Below are 19820 nucleotides of genomic sequence, written 5' to 3'. Positions count from 1 at the left end.
AATCCCAATCAAAACCCCAGCAGACTTTTTCATGGAAATTGACAAGCTGATTCTAACACTCATGTGGAAATGCAAAGGGCCTACAAAAGCCAAAATAATTTTGAAAACAAGAACAAGTTGCAGAACTTCACTACCTGATTTCAAGCCTTGATTTAAAGCTACCATAATCAGGGAAACGGACTTTGGCCCAGTGGTTAGGGCATCCGTCTACCATATGGGAGGCCCGCGGTTCAAGCCCCGGGCCTCCTTGACCCGTGTGGAGCTGGCCATGCGCAGTGCTGATGTGCGCAAGGAGTGCCGTGCCATGCAAGGGTGTCCCCCGCGTGGGGGAGCCCCACGCGCAAGGAGTGCGCCCGTGAGGAGAGCCGCCCAGCGTGAAAAGAAGGAGCAGCCTGCCCAGGAATGGCGCCGCCCACACTTCCCAATCCGCTGATGACAACAGAAGCGCACAAAGAAACAAGACGCAGCGAATAGACACCAAGAACAGACAACCAGGGGAGGGGGGGGGGGGGAAATTAAATAAATAAACAAATCTTTAAAAAAAAAAAAAATAAAGCTACCATAATCAAGTTTGGTGGAACATTACAGAGAATGGAAGACAACCCAGAAATAGAAACATATAGGATTAACTCATTTTCAACAAAGGTACCAAGGCAATTCAATGGATTAAGAAAAATCTTTTCAAAATATTGTGCTAGAACAACTGGATATCTATGGGCAAAAAAAAAAAAAAAGAAATGCAATCCTTCCTTCACACTATAGACTATGGTTCAAAATGTGGGAGCTAAAATTATAAAACCTTTAAGAAAATGTAGGAGAAAAACTTAACGTCTTTGGGTTATGTAAAGATTTTTTAGGCCAGAAAATGCACAAACTACAAAAAAAGATAAGTTGGATTTTATCAAAATTAAAACTTTTGCTCTTCAAAAGCCACTATTAACTAAAGGAAAAGGCAAAATGCAGAGAAAACACCTGCAAAACAGTTCTGATTATATCCAGAATGTATAAAATTGGCTAGGTTATTGACTCCAATTTTTGCTCATAGGAGATTTGACCATGTTGTGACTGCCAGGAAATTTCATGAAACTTGCATCTATAGTCAGGTGATTGCATCTACAGCTGATGGCATCTACAATCAATCAATCAAATTGATTGTAGCAATGGATAGCTTACATTTCTGTGTCTTCAAGTTCACTAATTTTTTCTGTATTGACTCATTTGCTTTAAGATTCAGTTTTTAATTTCTGATGTTGCATTTCTTAACCTTAGAAACTGCCATTGAGTTTTAAAAAATCTTCTATTTTTCTCTGCATTATGTTCATATATTCTTTTATATCCTTGGGTAGGTTTATAAATAGCTGTTTTAAAGTTCTTGTCTGCTAATTGTGTGTTGTCTGTCATTGCTTGGTCTGTTTCTAATGGCTGTTTTTTCTCCTGGTATATTTCACATTTTCCTTTTTCTCATGCCTACTAAATTTTATTGGATACTGGGCATTGTATGTGTTACATTTTGAGTATCTAAATCTATGGTGTCTTCTGTTAATGGGTGTTGAAATTTGTTTTGGAAGGAAGTTATTTGCAGAGCAACTCGACCTTTCCAGGGCTTGTTGACAGGCTTTGCTGGGAAGATCCACGTGCCTTCAGTAGATGAAGAGGGCTGGAAGGCTGCTCATAGTCCTGGGAGTAATACTGAAGAGGGCTGGAAGGCTGCTCGTAGTCTTGGAAGTAATACTGAAGAGGGCTGGAAGGCTGCTCGTAGTCCTGGGAGTAATACTGAAGAGGGCTGGAAGGCTGCTCGTAGTCCTGGGAGTAATACTGAAGAGGGCTGGAAGGCTGCTCGTAGTCCTGGGAGTAATACTGAAGAGGGCTGGAAGGCTGCCCGTAGTCCTGCGAGTAATACTGAGCCTGCCCCTTCCGAGGCTTCTGCTGCGTGGTCGGGGTGTGCGATGGGCCCCCCCACCCCGGTCAGAACAGACACGTCTCAGCAGCGTCAGCCCTGGGAGTTTTGCCTCTTACAGGGACCTGGTACTTCTTTGCACAGTCACAAGGAGTTTTGTTCTACGTCACAGGCTCAAGGCAGCCCTGCTCACATTTTGGGGGCATTTTCTGTGAGCCCCCATCGTTTCTATTACTCTTACAGGAAAATCCCAGCTACCACAGACTGCAAATTCCGATCTTGGTCTCCTAACCGAGTGAGGCCGTGAGCCCTCCAGGGCCTCCTCTTCCAGGCCACTGCCCTGACGGTGCCACCCTCCTAAAAGCCCAGGCGGTAGGGGCACGTCCCAGTGACCTCCTTTCTTGGAAATAATGGGATTTAGTTATTCATTATTTAATTTACTATTTAATTTAATTGGGGATAGTCTCGTCCAATGTCTGGAAAGAGTTTAATTTATTGTGTCCAACGCCTCACTTTTTAGAATGGGCGGGTAAATCCGATGCCAGTTGCTCTGGCATAACCTGAAGCTGAGGACTCTCGTAAAGATCTGAGGCTAGCTTTCCAGGTTCCCATTCTTAAAAACCTGGTGAGATTTTGACTGGAAGCAGAATCAAAATGCTTCCGATCTCAATATTTTACAGTAAGTCCCTGGCAAGGTCAAGGCTGAGTTCTGAAGGTAGTGCTTCCATATAGTCCACGTAAGCACCGTTGTTGATACCAACGAATCTTGCCACGTGCTTATGCTGTGATTTTGTTCAGAGTGCACCAGCACTTACTCCAGGAGACTGTGAGCCCAGCCCTGAGCCAAATCCCACACGTGGGGTGTGGGGTGCAGGTTCCAATCCCAGGGGCTCAGTCAGGCTCTTAGAAGACCTGCCTTCTGGTCAAGAATCCAGGAGGCCTCCTGAGGCTTCTTTGAAGAGACCATCAGGTCTCTCGGCTCACAGGCCCGGCTTTGCTTCCCTGCTGCTACTACTGTTTGCTATTCTTGAAGATGACCTGACTTTGGAGGAAAATTAAAAATGTGGCCTATAGAAATTTGTCTTAGGAAACAGAGATCTGGCTACAGTTGATCTGGACATGGCCACAGATCACCAGAGGCAACTGGAGAGCTGCTGAGGGAAAATACTGGACTCTTCTGCTAAGAAGTCCACTCTCAGCAACTCAGGGATTTTTTTGTGGGGAAATTTCATGGATGGAAATCCATGCTGTGACACAACACAAGGATTCAATAGACATTGTTTCTCAATCAACATAGGCCCTGAAGTACGACAAGATATATTATAAGATTAATTAAAAATCCATTAAATCACGTTTCTTATGTAGAAAAGAAGCTCAGGCATCATTAGTAATTAAAATACAAGGGGACCCAAAAGAAATGAAAACACTCATCCTTGCAAAAACTTGTGCACCACTGTTCATAGCAGTATCAGGCATAATAGCCCCAAAGTATAATCAACCCAAATGGCCATCAACTGATGAATGAATAAATAGAATGTGGTCTCTCCATATGTATCAGTCAGCCAGAGGGGTGCTGAGGCAAAATACCAGGAATCTGCTGGGTGTTATGAAGGGTGTTTATCTGGGGCAGGAGCCTACAGATCCCAGGCCATAGAGCATAAGTTACTTCCCTCACCAAAGTCTACTTGGAGCAAGATGGCTGCCGACAGCTGTGAGGGTTCAGGATTCCTGGGCTCCTATGTTCCTGGGGTTTGCCCTTGTCTGGGTTCAAGGTTCCTTCCTTCCTGGGGCTGGCTTCTCTTTCCTCTTCATGCGGACTTCCCAGGTCTTCAGCATCAAATCCAACATCAAAACTTCAACATCAGAAACCTTCGCATCAACCCCCCAACTCTGTCCTTGGCCATGCCTTTTATATGTGAGTCCCCACCCACCAAAGGGTGGGGACTCAACACCCTAAAGACATGGACCAATCAAAGCCCTGATCATAACTCAATCACGTCCAGGTACAGACCAGATTACAAGCATAATCCAGTATTTCTTTTTGGAATTCATCAGTTAAATCGAACTGCTACACCATATGAAAGAATTTTATTTGGCAATAAAAAGGAACAGAAGTTTTTCAGCATGGATGAACTTTGAAAATTTTATGCTAAGTGATAGAAGACAGACACAAAAGGACAAACATTGTATCATTTCATATACAGGAAATGTCCAGAACAGGCAGATCCACAGGAATGGAAAGTGGACTAGTGGCTGTCCAGGCCAAGGGAAGGGGAGTCTTGGCTTCCCAGCTGCCAAAACAAGTGCCACACACAGGGTTGGCTTCGACAGGCATGTACTGGCTCATGGTGCTGCGGCTAGGAGAAGGCCAGCTCGAGGTGTCAGCAGGGCCGTGCCCTCTCCCAGCAGACGGTGGCGTTCCAGGGCTGGCCTGGAACCAGCGCGCCTCGCTCCTCGGCTTTTCCATCACATGGCGACGTGCATGGTGGCCTCTTCTTTCTCTTCCAGGGTCCCTTGACTTCCAGCCCCTGGCTGCTTCTCGTGGCTTCTCTCTCCTCGTCAATATCATTTGCTGATAAGGACCTCGGCCACCCTCGATGAAGGGCCCGGCCCTCGGTTTGGCCACACCTTACCTGATGGCATCTTCCAAGGTCCTCCGTACAAGGGTCCACACCCACAGGGCCAGGGGTGGGGCCGAACATGCCTCTTGCGGGGGCCACAAAAGGGGAGTGGGGATGACTGCTAATGGGGATGGGGTGTCTTTCTGGAAATGTTCTAAACTGGTGGAGACGCTGCCAACCCTGAGTCATACTGAAAGCCATTGCCTTGTTCGCTCTCAGTGGGCGAGTTTATGGCATGTGAATTATATCCCAACAAAGAGCTGGAGTCATTTTCCACAGCCGCCAGAACAAACTTGGGGGCTTAAAACAACAGAAATTGATTCACTCAACCCTGGAGACCAGAAGTCCTAAATCAGTGTTACTGGGTCAAAATCAAGGTGTGGCCAGGACACTGCTCTCCCCAGAGGCCCCCAGGTGAGCCCGTTCCTCGCCTCTCCCGGCTTCTGGTGGCTCTGGTGGCTCTGGTATTTCTTGGCTTGTGGCTGGATGGCACCGATTTCTCAGGCCGAACTCTCCAGGCTCCCTCTGCTCTGTCTTCTCCCGGCCTCCTCTGTGTGGGAGGCCACCCTCTCCGACGGCATCTGGGGCCCGTGCAGACAGGCCAGGAAAATCTCCCCACTCGTGGTCTCAGCGTCATCACAGCCACAAAGACCTTCATCTTCTCTCTGATACAAGGTAACCACCACAGGCTCCGGGGACTCAGTCCAGGACTCCTTCTCCCTCGGAAGCACTGACCACACCACACCTGTACCTCCCTCGTCAGATGCTGGACCGTGCCCCGGCCCTGCCATCCCCAGAGACTATCTCTCCATGGAATTTATATGGCAAATGGGCCCAAATGGCTAGTCAAAGCGATTCGGGAGCCGTGTCTCTAGCTTTCCATCGACCATCTGTAGTTTTATTTCTTTACTTATATTGCTCAAAGGTTTGGGGTATCTGAAGTTATTAAGGATAACAGGACAATAAAACTAGAACAAAATAATTAAAAGGAGCGGAGACACGACCATGAGTAGGCACCGGGCTTAGACCATGATTTCAGCTGATCTCACAGCTGGACCTGCGTGTCCTGCTCCCAGGGGGCGTGGCACCTCTCTGCCTTGACCCTGGCTAGGACGCCCGGGTGTCACTGCAGCGGAGCAGCTGGCGCCCGGGGCTGTGGGTGCAGTGGCCGAGGAAGGCTTCGCTGGAACACGTCGCCCTCGGGTCCCTGTTCCTCATCCTGCAATCGGGCCCACCCCCTTCAGGGAGCACGTGTGCCTTCACCTGGGCGCACCTCTACCTGGGCACACCTTCATGGCGACAGCCCAGCGAGGTGCAGGCCCGCCCTGGGCAGAGGACCCGGTGGCTTCCGGGGTCTTGTGAAAAGCTCTGGACGGGGCCTTCTGCCAACCACCCCACTGTGCCCAGGAGCCCCCACTGGACCCACCTAGCACCCCCCCCCCCACTTTCAGCTCCCCACCTCCATCCCCCGCCCAGCTGCCCAGGCCTTGCCGTGCCGCGCACGCGGCAGCCGCAGCAGCTGCCTCTCCTCTCACCTGCCTGAGCAGACAGGTGCTGCCCCCGGGGCTGCTCCCCTGCAGCACTGAGCTGCCGGTTCCCCGCTCCATCTCCCTGAGGCCTTTGTGTCCCCAAGACTGTCCGCATTGTCCCTTCTGCACTGGCGGGAGCTTCACTTTGCACGGCTTCCTCCTCGTCGCGGCCTCTGTCATCCTTCCGGGGCTCTCCGCACGGACGCAGGGCCTGCCCAGCGTGGGCCTCTGGGCCCCCCAGCCCAGCAACCTCAGGCCCAGGCCTCCCAGCGCCCACGTTCCAGGTGTGGCCGAGCCCTGGCTATGCGCTGGCCGGCACCCCGGCCCTGGCACGCCCACTTCAGAGGCCCTCCACACCTGCGCCCCCACCCCGCAGCCCCCTCCCCACCTGCCGCTCTCTTCCTGTCCTGACCTCCGGGGTCCCTGAGGCTGGGCTCATGGGGATGTCACCCCTCACTGATCACCCACCGCTCCCCTCCTGGCCTCTTCTCACGGGACAAACCCAGCCATCCGCTGGCTCAGCTCCTGCATGAGGTGGGTGTGAGAGGTGAGCTAGAATCTTCCTTCTCAGCTCAGCTGCACCTCCTCACAAAGAGGCCTCTGTTGGCCTCACCCGAAAGCAATTTCTGCCACTTTGGAATTCTGGCGCGTTCTGCCGGCACTCACTGCTTTGCGTCATGTGTGTCTCACCTTCTCCCCTGTTCTCGGAGCCCGGGGGTGGGGGGCAGGGGCCTACTTGAGCCAGCACCCTGAGCCCAGGTGGCCTCTTGGATAAGCACACCCTTCACCCCGACGCCAGCACTGGTGACGCCAGCCACAGGGCGTTGCTGAGCTGGACCTGGTGTTGGGGTGGGTGGACGTGGGGCAGGGCGGGAGACAGACGGGGCTCTGCCCAGGGCCTGCCTGCAGGTGGGGGCGGCAGGACGGGAGGCAGCCGCTCCTGCCCTCCTGCCTTGAAACGCTCATTAGGGGGTGTACTAGTCAGCCAAAGGGGTGCTGATGCAAAATACCAGAAGTGGGTTGGTTTTCATAAAGGGTGTTTATTAGGGTAGGAGCTTACAGACACCAGGCCGTAAAGCACAAGTTACTTCCCTCACCTAAGTCTATTTGCACGTGTTGGAGCAAGACGGCTGTCGATGTCCGCCAGGGTTCCTCTCTCCCCAGGTCTTGCTTCTCTCTGGACTCAGCTCCTCTGTTTCCTCCACAAGGTCAGCTGTAGACTATGAGGCTCTCTAGGCTTTGCCTCTCTCCACAAGGGCAGCTGTAGACTCTCAGGTGAACGGCTCTGTCTCTCTCCCTGGGGTTTCTGCCATGTCTAAGGAGCCGTCTCTATTCCTTTGTGTCCTTCTCCTGGTTCAGGTCCTCTCTTCCCAGGGCTAGCTTAAGCTTCAGCATCAGACTCCAGCACAAAACTCCAATATCAAAAACCCCTCAACTCTGTCCTTTGCTATGACTTTTATCTGTGAGTCCCCACCCGTTGGGTAGGGACTCGATGCCCTAATGAGGTAGCCCAATCAAAGCCCTAATCATACTTAATTACGCCCAGGTACAGACCAGATTAGAAGCATAATCCAATATCTATTTTTGGAATTCATAACCATAGCAAACTGCTACAGGGGGATTGGCTTCATCTTTTGTAACAATGTTTTTGGCACACAATGAGGCTCTGGGAAATGTCTTTTGTGCAGCAAAATGAGGAGAACCGGGAGGTTGTCCCACCTGGTTTTTTGAGTTAGGAGGTGGCGAAGCTGACAGCTGCAGCTGTGCCAGGGCTCCAGTGATACACGAGCCAACCTCAGCCCTTGCTGGCACTCAGTTGCATGCTGTAGCCCCCACACCTGGTCATCAGCCTCTGTAGTTTGTAGCAACAAGGAAAAGAGTGTGAGCTTGCAAATGAAGCCAGCTCTTGGCAGCAGGACTTGTGGGCTTGGAGAGCTTCTGCCTCCTTTGCCCAGGAATAAGCTTGGACTGGGAGAACGGGGCTGAAGCAAGCACACGTGCCCGCTTTGTTTTGGAGGAGGTGGATGAGGGCTGCCTTCACTCACAGGGAACTCATCCTCACCCCCAATGACAGTCTGGGGAGTGGCACCTGGGTCATGGAACTCTGGGCTCTGTGGGCTGAGCACACTCAGGTGCCCACTAAGTACCCCAGGTGGGCACTTAGATATACTCCTGCCAAGGACAGGTGGTGGGCATAGGGCAGGGGCTACTTCCTGGTCTGACATTTGGGAACCCACTCTGGGCAGTGGGTGTCAGCCGAAAGCTGCAGGGGGATGTCTAGGCTGGGGCTTTGGCAAAGTGTCCTGTCCTAGTGCATTTTTTTTTTTAAGATTTATTTATTTTTTTAATTCCCCCCCTCCCCCCGGTTGTCTGTTCTCTGTGTCTATTTGCTGCGTCTTGTTTCTTTGTCCGCTTGTTGTTGTCAGCGGCATGGGAAGTGTGGGCAGCGTCATTCCTGGGCAGTCTGCACTTTCTTTTGTGCTGGGCGGCTCTCCTTACGGGGCGCACTCCTTGCACGTGGGGCTCCCCTATGTGGGGGACACCCCTGTGTGGCACGGCACTCCTTGCGCGCATCAGCACTGTGCATGGGCCAGCTGCACACGGGTCAAGGAGGCCCAGGGTTTGAACCATGGACCTCCCATGTGGTAGACGGATGCCCTAACCACTGGGCCAAGCCCATTTCCCCTTAGTGCATTTTTTACATGGTGTGTTACATTCTATCACACGGCACTGCATCATGCTACTGGGGATTATGTTGTACTGTACATTGTATTACAGTTGTAGTCTTATATTGAGTTGCATTATATTGTGTTACATTCTATGACATTATGTTGCATCTTATTACATTGTGTTACAATGTATGACACTATGTTGCAGCTTATTACATTGTGTTACATTCTGACATTGTATTTCATCCTATTACATTTTGTTACATTGTATGACACTATGTTGCAGCCTATTACATTGTGTTACATTGTGACACTATGTTGCAGTCTGTTACATTGTGTTACATTCTGACATTGTATTGCATCATGTTACATTGTGTTACTTTGTAGTACTCTATTGCTGGGACTGGATACAGGGTGAACTGAGATGACCTCTAAGATCCCTTTACATTAAGATTCTAAGATTTGATTAATTTCCTGCTTTCCTGGCTCAGATCTTGAAATGCAATTTCATTCTGGACTGCAGCTCCTGTGTTTTATTTCTACAAGGCAAGTGGACTTAAAAGCTACACACTGGCTGAGATACTTGTCTGCACGTGGTGGACCTGTGTCCACATTTTAGCTCCTCTGTCACTATAGAGACAAGATAGGATTTTTATCAATGTGCTCCTAAGTCCTGCTGCACTAGTGCTGTGATCAATAGCAGAAAGGCTGTCGACAGATTCTCCCGTGCTGGTGGGATGAGTTTGGCCCCGGCGGGTCTTTCAGCAGCTATTTTGTGAAGTGTTGTTCTGTTACATGGTGGTGTTATTTGCCATCCTTTCTCAATCCATCATGAAAACCAGGATTTACTGACCCCTTCCGGTACCAGCTCATTCATCCCCGACATCCTGGAGTGGGCGGGGCCGCTGCCCGGCTGGAGGGAGAGCCTCAGCAGCTCGCGGAGTTGCCCTGTGAGTGGGGCAGTGAGGGATTCCTGAATTGCCACCTGACTGCAGAGCGTGGCCGGAGAGCCACTCCCCCATGCCGCCTCTCCGTGGCCCCATGGCAGTGGGGAGGGCCCTTCCAGGGTCCAAGGTCCTTAAAGCCAGTGGCCTTCGTCCTGCCTTGCTCATGCTCGAACGTCCACAGAGCTTTGCCCAGCTCCTAGGGTAGGCTGCATTCACATTTGGGAATGAATGAATGGGTGAGTGAGTGGAGGTCGGGTGAGCCGGTGTGAGGGGCATCCCTTGGCAGGGTGGGCTGTGACTTCCAGCAAGGAGGAGGCAGACAATCCTCCAAGGACAAGGCCACCTGGTACTGCCCGCAGGCGCCTGCGGCCAGCTGGGCTCGCGGCAGGGAGCCTCAGAACCACGGGGCCAGGAGGGCGGTGCGCGGCCCACGGAGGACACAGCGAAGCAGCGCCGACCTGGGGCCTGCACCCGGGCTGGGGCGCAGCAGAGCCGACTCGAGGGCTGGTTCTCTCGGGCCAGGGTGGGCCCGCGGGGCGCCAAGAGGGACGCAGGGGACGCACGTGCCAGGAGCTCTGTGGGCTCAAGGGGCGCCAGGCCTCCTCCTGTCTGTGGGGGTCACTGCCCTGAGGGGAGGACGCAGGATTTCCCGCCCCCAGGGGGCTTCCAGGGGGCTCTATGAACCCCCCTGCCCTCTCCTCACCTGGGGAGGGAGCACACCCCCCCCGAGCAGAGGGGCCTGCGGGCATAGGACCCTGGTGACAAGGGTTCACTTGCACCCCAGATCTCCCCTGGAGCTGCTTGTAAGTGGGGCAGAGCTGCCAGGGCGGGGGTGGGGGGTGGGCTGGGGCCCCCAGGTCCACTCTAGAAGGGCCCCTTCCCTGGGCCGTGGGGAGGGGTGGGAGCTGGGCCCGTCCTCGCTCAGCTCTTACCGCCAGTCCCTACCCTACATGCAGCCCCCAGGAGCGGAGCATTTCTCCGTGGGCACCTGTCACTTCTCCAAGATGTTAGGACCCCAGAGGTCCCCGGGCAGCGGGGAAGTCCTGCGCTGCCCCCCCGCCCCACGTCCCGCTGGAGCCCAAGCCCCTCCCCGTGCCCCCAGTCCTTCTGGCCTGTGCCCTCCAGTGGTCTCTCACCGTCCAGCCTTCACCCCGCGCCCCCTGGTGGGCGTTGGCTGCACCCGTCGAGCGGTGGCGCTGTTGCCCTTGGAACGGGCGACCTGCAGCCGCCGGGCGCCAGGGCCTCCAGTCTGTAGTCCCGAGCAAAGCCGGGCTCAGGGAGGCCAGGGCAGCCCAGGGCGGCCTCGCCGGCACCGGCCTCTGGTCTGAGCACGCTCCAGGGTGGCCACGCCTCGGGGAACCCCCCACCCAGCCCAGGAAGGCTCCGCAGTGGGGGCGGCAGGCAGGCTGCGCTCCCGGGGCCTGGGCAGGTGGGCTGCCTGGGGCAGGTGGGCTGCCTGGGGTGGGTGGGCTGCTCGGGGTGGGCTGCCAGGGGCGGGTGGGTGGAGGCAGGTGGGCTCCCTGGGGTGGGTGGGCTGCCTAGGGAGGGTGGGCTGCCCAGGGAGGGTGGGCTGCCTGGGGCGGGTGGGCAGGGGCAGGTGGGCTGCGTGGGGCAGGTGGGCTGCCTGGGGTGGGTGGGCTGCTCGGGGTGGGCTGCCTGGGGCGGGTGGGCAGGGGCAGGTGGGCTGCCTGGGGCGGGTGGGCTGCTCGGGGAGGGTGGACAGGGGTAGGTGATCTGCATGGGGCACGTGGGCTGCCCAGGGTGAGTGGGCTCCCTGGAGCAGGTGGGCTGTGTGGGGCAGAGGGGCTGCCCTGATGTGGGTGGTCTGTGTGGGGCAGGTGGGCTCCCCAGGGCAGGTGGGCTGCACGGGGTAGGGGGGCTGCCCTGGGGCAGGTGGGCTGCGTGGGGCAGAGGGGCTGCCCTGAGGTGGGTGGTCTGTGTGGGGCAGGTGAGCTGTGTGGGGTAGGGGGCTGCCCTGGGGCAGGGGGGCTGCCCTGAGGTGGGTGGTCTGTGTGGGGCAGGTGAGCTGCGTGGGGTAGGGGGCTGCCTTGGGGCGGGCCAGGCGGGCGCCGCCTCCTCCCCCGCGCCCCTGCGTCCCCTCGGAGCTGGTCTCTACCGCCCTGGCATGCCGCCCCAGGGAACCGCGCCACGTCTGGGCTGCGTTTTCTTAGGGGTTTAAAAGGTCCGGGTGATGGGCCAGCTCGTTTCATGAAGGATGTGGAGGGGGTTGTAAAAAGAACAATCCCCGCAGGGAGTGTGGAGTGGGATTTCAGGGGCCCCGTCTGGCCGCCCCGCGCCTGGGGCAGCTCCTTCTTGGTGTCCCGGGCTGTTGCTGGCTCCGCCCCACGGCGGCTTTCATCGCTCCTTCCACCTCTTTCTCCCTTCAGGATGTGCGGGAGGACGGCGGGAGGCGTGATCCTCTGGCCCCAGGCCGGGGCCAGCCGGGACTTCCTGGGTGGGGGCTTCCCAGGAGGCATTTCCACTCGGTCCTGGGGACCGTGCTCGCCCAGGAGGACCCCGTGCTGCTGCTGGGAGCCCCACGCCGGGGCCTGGCCCCCACCTGCTCGCCTGCCCTGGGGCTCTGCAGGTGCACAGGCGGCCACGGGGGCTGGTGGGTGCAGGTCGGCACTGGGGCCCGGGCCTGGCCTGGGGGTGGAAACGGGCCCCTGGGTGCGGGGCCGGGGCCGTGTCCATCGCAGGAGCAGCCGCTTGCCGAGAGCACCTGCCGCTGTCTCCAGGAGAACCACGAGGGGTGGCACAGGTGGTTCAGGTGCACGGTCGGCCCTCGGGCCATCCCCCTCCACCTGGAGATGTGCACGGCCACGCAGGTGTGCACCGCGGGAGCTGGCGGGCGTCAGGGGCGGGTGGCTGCCTCGCAGGGGCTCGGAACGCGGCCCCAGCCGGCCTGGAGGAGGCAGGAGATGCTGAATGGAGGTTCAAGCAGAGGGGACAGGACGCGACCTAAGGGGCGCGCAGCAGGGACCCGTGGGGGTGGGAGCTCCGAGCTGCAGGCCCGAGGGAGGCCGGCTGGGGCCGACGGGCTTGGCCAAGTGGAGGGTCCCGGGTCACCCTGAGGGGCCGCCCGCCCCCTGGGAGCTGGGAGCCTGCGGATGGCCCTGCAGAGGAGACCGTGCGCGATGGGCCCGGGCTGGGATTTGGGGCCCGGGGGCCGTGTGCCGGGCAGTGTCCCCTGTTGAGTCTGTGTGCCTCGTGGGCACTCAGGCTGCTCCCCGGCTGGGCCCTGCTCATGCCTGCTGTGAAGGAGGCCGGGGCTGGCCAGGGGCCCCAGTAGCCACATCACCTCTTCGGGCAGTGAGGGGGGCTGGGGCCAGGGGCGTGGGGCACGGCAGGGCAGCGCCAGGGGCAGGGCTACGGGCCTCGACTGGCCAGAGTGGGTGGCCAGCTGTGCCCCCCTCCAGGGCCTCAGACACCCAGCAGGGGCCGTCTTAGAGGCCCTCCCCAAGTCCCAGCCCCCCCCCAGGCTGCACGTGGGGGCCCTGCCGGCTTCAGGACTTGGTCCCTGAGCCAGGTGTGACACCCACGCAGAGGAAGAGACCAGGGTGGGTCTGGGGTCTGCGTGCAGAGGCAGCTGCTGGAAGGACGCCCCCTGCGGCCTAGAGGGCAGGAAGAAGGGGACCCCGGGGCCACCCGCTCCAAGGACAGCGGTCGGCAGAAGCGGACCCTGAGGCGCACGCGCGCTCAGCCTGCCCGCTCCCGCCGCAGCCGGACCCCCGGGGCTGGGAAGGGGACGGCGCCGGGAGGGGCTCCTGCCGGGGCTGAACGGGTGCGTCCAGGGCTGGCGGCGTGGAGCCCGCCCGGGCTCTGTGCTCACTTGGGCAGTCCCCCAGAGCCCGGGAGGGAAGCGCTCCTAGCCGGAGACCTGGTGAGTGCGCGGAAAACAGGGTTCACCGAGGGCCTTGGCCGGGGGCACCGAGACCCCTCCCATTTGTGGGGGCACGTCGAGGGACTGGTCTTTTCTAAAGAATGCCGCTTCCCTGTGTAAAGTGAAAACAGGGCGCGTGCTTCATTAGCAATGGTGTTTGTGCATAACTTACTGAAAAGGATCCAAAAGCTATTTTCTGAAATAATTCATGGATTGCTCTTTACATGAACCTTTAATTTTATTTTATTTTAGTCCTTTTTAATATGAAACAAAGCAGAGATCTCAAAATCCATACAGAACGATCCTCTACCCACATGCAGGTGCAGAAGTAGCACTTTGTGGGCTGACCCAGAAGCCTCCTCGGTCGGTCCCGCCCAGTCCCCAAAAGCAGCCAGCGCCCTGACTGTGTAGTTAGCAGTGTCGGTGTTTCCTTAGGGTTTTATCACCCAAGTATACATCCTTAGACTTTATCTTTTAGTTTTGCCCATTGCTCTGTCTCTTAAGAATCTTCTAATGTTTGGGTGCCCCACTCACCCAGTCCTTTTTTCCTCCATTTATCTGCTGCAGAGCTGGGCCTTGGGAGCTGCAATTCCCCACGGTCTGGATTTGCCGCTTGCACATGCGGGCTCAGGCTGGCCTGGAAAGTGGCACCTGCATCCAGGGCCTGCTCAGGTACCAGCACGAGCTGTCCGCGGGCCGCTCTCTGCGTGACATTGGCAGCTGTCGGTGCTGAGTGCCTGGATCCACACGCTCTAAGGGAGTGCAAGGCAGCCGCGTCCTCGCGCTCCCGTTTCTTTTTCACCTTTCAGCTGGAATACTTTCAGAAGACACCCTCTCTCCTCTACTATTTGGTCCATAGAGAACAGGATTTACGACTGCCCCTTTCCCTTTATTTACCGTGTTTGAAGAAAAATTGTCCATCTCCTAAAAGTAGCCCATTCACTTTTATCCTTTAAAACTCATTGACGTAAGCATGCTTGATGGGTGTCAATCAGTTGCAGTAGTTCCTGTTGAGGCTCGAAGACCCCGTGGCCACGGGCACCACCTCCAGTCGGCTCCCGAGACCTGGCACAGCCCGCAGCGCTGGAGAGCTGCCTCGCTCCTCTGAGAAACGGCTTCCCGGCTTCCCATGCACATTTCCTGCTCTAGAACTGGAACCAGCCATTTCACCAACAACCCCTTGTTTCCCTCAGTGGAAAATGGTATTTCAAGGCCACAGCCCAGGCCCTAGGGGCCAGTCAGTAGATGGTGCTAGGAAATGCTTATTAAGGCAAGATACCTGATGGACTCTTGGTGCTGCTCCCAACTCAGACACAGCCACGTGGAATTTCATTTCCTCTTCACATCTGTGTCTTCCTTCTCCCTCATGGCCAACCCTGGGCTCAAGGACACAGAGTCAGAATATCCACAATCATGCATCTGCTTTCTCCCACATCTCTCACACAGCCTCCTACTTGGTCACGGGCACAAGTGATTTTTTATTTGCATTTGCTCCTCCCACTTTCCCAGCTGCCATTTTGGTGACTTGCGCCATGTCGTGCCATTTGAGCCTTTCTTTCTGGGGCCCTTTGCTTAGTTCTAGGTCTTAGAGATGATGTTGATTTAACGTTCGCCCCAGTCCTTACGTCACCACACTTGTCTGGCCACGGCCGCTGTCAGAAGCTTGTTCCCGAGCAGATTGGCCGAAAGGTGTGGGGCGTTAGTCCTTGAGTTCTTGCATGCTGGCCTTCCTCACTGAATGTCAGATACATGGAATTTACAATATGTCAATTTCCTTTCCTCGAGACTCATAAATACGTAATATCATTTTCTTTTGGTGTTTGTAGCATTGCTATTGGCAGCCTGATGATAATCAGTTTCTTTTCCTAATAAATAATTTGCTGGGTTTGCTTAGATACCCAGTATATTGTTTCCTTTTCTTTGTTCTTCTTTAAAAGTCCTCTGGGTAAGTGGATGTGGCTCAAGTGATTGAGCTCCTGCCTACCACATGGAAGGTCCTGGGTTCGGTTCCCAGTGCCTCCTGGAGAAGACGAGCTGGTGTGGTGGGCAGGCACAGTGAGAGGATGCAACAAGATGATGTAAAAAAAGAGACACCAAGAGGAAAGACAATGAGAGACACAACAAAGCAGGGAGCTGAGGTGGCTCAAGTGACTGTGTGCCTGTCTTCCACATGGGAGGTCCTGGGTTTGGTTTCAGTGCCTCCTAAAGAGAAGACAAGCAGGCACAGAGAGCACATAGCAACTGCAAACAATGGGGGGTGGGGGGAATGAATCAAAATGAATCTTAAAAAAAAGTCCTCTTATTTTATAAGAATATGTCCTCATGATGGTTATTCTGTGTTGTTATTCTCAGGTTCATGGTATACTCACTCATTATGATGTTTCAAATCTTTAAAACTTATTTCAGGAAATCTTTACTGAATTCTAATTTTTAGAATTGATTCTGGGAGTGCCTGCCTCCCACATGGGAAGTGCTGGGATCGGTTCCTGGTGCCTCCTGAAAAAACAAACAAACAAAAAGTACCAACTCAGGGAAGCTGATGTGGCTCAGGGGCTGAGCACCGGCTTCCCACATACAAGGTCCCAGGTTCAATCCCTGGCCCCCAGTACCTCAAAAAAAAAAAAAAAAAATAGAACTGACTCTGTTCTCATGTTTATCCCCCTCTTCCTTCAAGGATTCCTGTTACCTGTATGTTGGATTTTCTTTGCTTACCTTCATTATTTGTCCATTCTTTTGGATTTATTTTATCTCTTTCATCATTTTTTTTAACTATTAAAAGGTTCCATCTTTTTGATTTTTAATTCTCTTATGTCATCATCTATTGTGTTTATCCATTCTTTCATTCCTTCTAGTTTATTCTTCATTTCTGAAGTGCATTTTCCCTCTTATTTCTAATTATATCCTAGATTATATAAACTCATTCTTGACCTTTTCTCATTTTGAAATGTGTGACCCTTTCATGTCTTACACAATTCATCAGTTGCAATTAGCTTGTTTTGGGATCAGTAGGTTACAGTTTTGATTGGTTTTTGTGGCGCATCTTTATGTCATATTTCCATCCTCTGGAGGGATGATGTTCTGCATCTTCTCTTGTTCTTTCTTTTTTCTTATAATGCCTTGGTGTAGGAATTGGCCTTAAACCTTGAATCCTCTTCTGTTGCTAATATTTTATGTAAAACTAATTATCCTAAATTTTTAGATAGAGACATTTTTAGGACTGCTTTTCTAACTTCACAGAATTCTGTCTTATGTTTTTCTGCAGTATTAAAAAGTGGGGAGTAGGGCAGATGGGAATCTCCTGTGTTTTTCAAGGTAACATTTTGTGTGATCTATGTATCTTTTAAAAATAAATAAAAAATATATTAAAAAATCCAGTGTCCTGCTTTCTGAGATTTCTTGGCTCTGTTCTTTTTATCTACAGCTCTTTTTTCTGTCATCTCTATTGTCAATGACATTTATCTCAGGGTGGAGTCCATCCTGTGAGGGAGCTTTCGCAGGTCTGTTTCAGTTTTATTCTTAAAATTCAAAAGCGAAATGTAGGTATTGTTTAAAAGTTACTTCTGTTTCTTATAGTGGGTTTTTTTTTTCTTCAGAATTATGTTTTTCTTCTTCATCTTGAGTGGTGTCCTATTCTTTTTTGTGGCAGAATCTTTTAATAGACCTGGGTTTGTCGTTATTGGAGTTAGCATTACCACCCCCTCAACACACTTTCTTTATCTTTGCCTCTGAAAAACAATATTAGTGGTTTTCCCTCCTTCACTTTTTATAAGGCCCGTTAGAATTTTCCTTCCCATCTTAGCTCAGGAGTGAATGATATATATATGCACATGCCAGTATCCTTGTGCAGTGCCCCAAGGAGCATGGGGAGAAGATGAAACCCTGGATGTCCAGCCGGTGAGTGCCATCTCTGAGTGCTGGTGTGGGGCCAGCTCTCCTCAGCTGATGCCAGAGGGCAGGGGAGCTGCCTCTAACTTCCTTTCTGAAGATGCTCTCTTTAGCTGCATCAGAGCCAAGCCCACTCCTGCTCACATCCTGTCTGGTGAAGTTGTGCTCAGCACTTTCAAACTTCTGCCCTACAGCATTATGCCTTTTGCCTGTCCATTGTCTGGTCCTCATTCTTACAACTTGGCAAGTGTTTTTCAGGATCTGCCCAAACATGCTGGGCTCCTTAGAGGGAGCTATGTTCAACAGTGGTGACTTCCTTGAAACTGGCCAATATACGTGGCAAATTCCTGAGCACCGTTTTCTAGATTTTTACTTATTGGCTTTTTCTTTGTGCTTAGTTTTTTATTGTTGTGTTTTCAATATCGTGGTGATTCAGTCACCAATTTACTGAGAAGTTGCTTTTATTTATTAATTTACTTTTAAAACATTTTATATTATAGTTAATTGTATTAAGGAAATGCATGCAAAGCTTAGAAAATCTGGTAGATATTGTAGGGACATATTTTAGGGAAAATATTGGTATTAAAATGATGATCAAATATCAAAAGAGGGAAACGGACTTTGGCCCAGTGGTTAGGGCGTCCGTCTACCACATGGGAGGTCCGCGGTTCAAACCCCGGGCCTCCTTGACCCGTGTGGAGCTGGCCATGCGCAGTGCTGATGCGCGCAAGGAGTGCCGTGCCACACAGGGGTGTCCCCCGCGTAGGGGAGCCCCACGCGCAAAGAGTGCACCTGTAAGGAGAGCCGCCCAGTGTGAAAGAAAGTGCAGCCTGCCCAGGAATGGCGCCGCCCACACTTCCCGTGCCGCTGACGACAACAGAAGCGGACAAAGAAACAAGACGCAGCAAATGGATACAGAGAACAGACAACCGGGGGAGGGGAGGAGAATTAAATAAATAAAAATAAATCTTTAAAAAAACAAACACACACAAAAAAAACAAATATCAAAAGAAGCCATGAAGTAATTCCACTTATCCTTCAACTTGTCTTTTAAAAATAAACCTCTAATTTTGGAATAATTTTAGGTTTTTGTTGTTTTTTTTCTTTTTTTATTTTCTGTGTGGGAAAGGATCATCTTGAGCCTGCGGGGAGCAAGCGGGTTCCAGACTTCTCCAAGTCCACATCTTTTTGCCTACAAATCTTACGTGTCCAAGGACAGGAAACCACCGACCCGCCTTTGAAGGAGGGTTAATTTTAGGTTTATGTGAACGTTGCGAAGATAGTACAGAGTTGCCATAGACCCCTCACTCATGGGCAGTGCCCCACATGAGCATACATTTGTCACAACTAAGGAGCCAATTAACTCCAGACTTCCTCAGTTTTCACCATTTTTCCACTTTGTTCCATGATCTAATCCAGAATACAATGTTGTGTTTAGAATTATATTTATTTCTGACAGAAGTATTCTATGAAAGCATGCCAACCAGATGGCAAAGCCTTCAAAGAATCGAGGCTGCTTGCTGCGCCCCGGGGCATGAGCTGCCTGGGAGCATCGCCGCCCTGTGCCCCATTCCCACCCCTCCAATGTCATGGCGATTTACCGTCTTGGGAGAAGAACAGACATTCATAGTATAAACACTATTCCTGGGCAAGGTGTGCCAGAGGCCGCTACCTCTTCTGGAAGCTGCCCCCAGGTTTGCAGTGGGGGAAATGAATCACCTAAGGAATCACCCTTGTCTTTGCCTCAATTCCTGTGTTTCCCAGGTCATGCATGCCCCTCTAATCCACTTAGGTATTAAAATGATGCTCGTTTATCAAAAGAAGCCATTAAGTCATTCCACGTATCCCTCTGTTTAAAGCCACCAGGTGGCCCTTACTTGGGCCGGGCTAAGGATTGAGTCCTTTGGAGACTTTGGCCATCAGCCACCCTCAGCCTGAGAAGAGTGACAAGACAGGACTCCCCATCCATTCACCCCAGCCCAGATCCGAGCAGGTGCAACCATCTCAACCCCAGGAAAATGCAGGCGTCTGGAGCTTTCCACCTTCAGACCGTGGGCCAAGAGTACTTCAGACTTCCCAGATCTAGATGGACACTGCACGGAAGGGGAAAGAAGGCACCTGTGGTCCTCGGACCAGTTTCTATTCATCTCAAAATAAGAATGGCCTGACTCAGGACACTTCAATCAGACGGAAAGCTTAAAAGGTAAGAATGTCGTTGCCTACGTTGGAAGTCCATTCTCAAGGGGTATTTAAAAGCAAAAAGGAATGTTTATAGCAGATTCAGAATGTAAAAGAAAAGTGACATTTCAGAAAAAGGGCAAGACCATTGGAATGATGTATTACAGTGAATGTTTAATGTCCTCATTGAAAAATGCAGACACCACAAATA

At 52.9% G+C, this 19820-nt stretch overlaps 1 non-coding gene across 1 annotated transcript; it reads right to left on the bottom strand.

Annotated features, from left to right (window-relative positions):
* Positions 1–18547: 18547 nt before the first annotated feature.
* LOC111764557 (small nucleolar RNA SNORA38) lies at positions 18548–18679 on the bottom strand. The gene has a single exon (XR_002797146.2). It is a non-coding gene; the product is annotated as a small nucleolar RNA SNORA38 (small nucleolar RNA).
* Positions 18680–19820: the final 1141 nt, after the last annotated feature.

This window comes from Dasypus novemcinctus, unplaced genomic scaffold (assembly GCF_030445035.2).
Source record: "Dasypus novemcinctus isolate mDasNov1 unplaced genomic scaffold, mDasNov1.1.hap2 scaffold_176, whole genome shotgun sequence".
Taxonomy (NCBI): Eukaryota; Metazoa; Chordata; class Mammalia; order Cingulata; family Dasypodidae; genus Dasypus; species Dasypus novemcinctus.
Note: the sequence above shows the minus strand (reverse complement) of the source record. Positions and strands in the feature narration are given on the sequence as shown.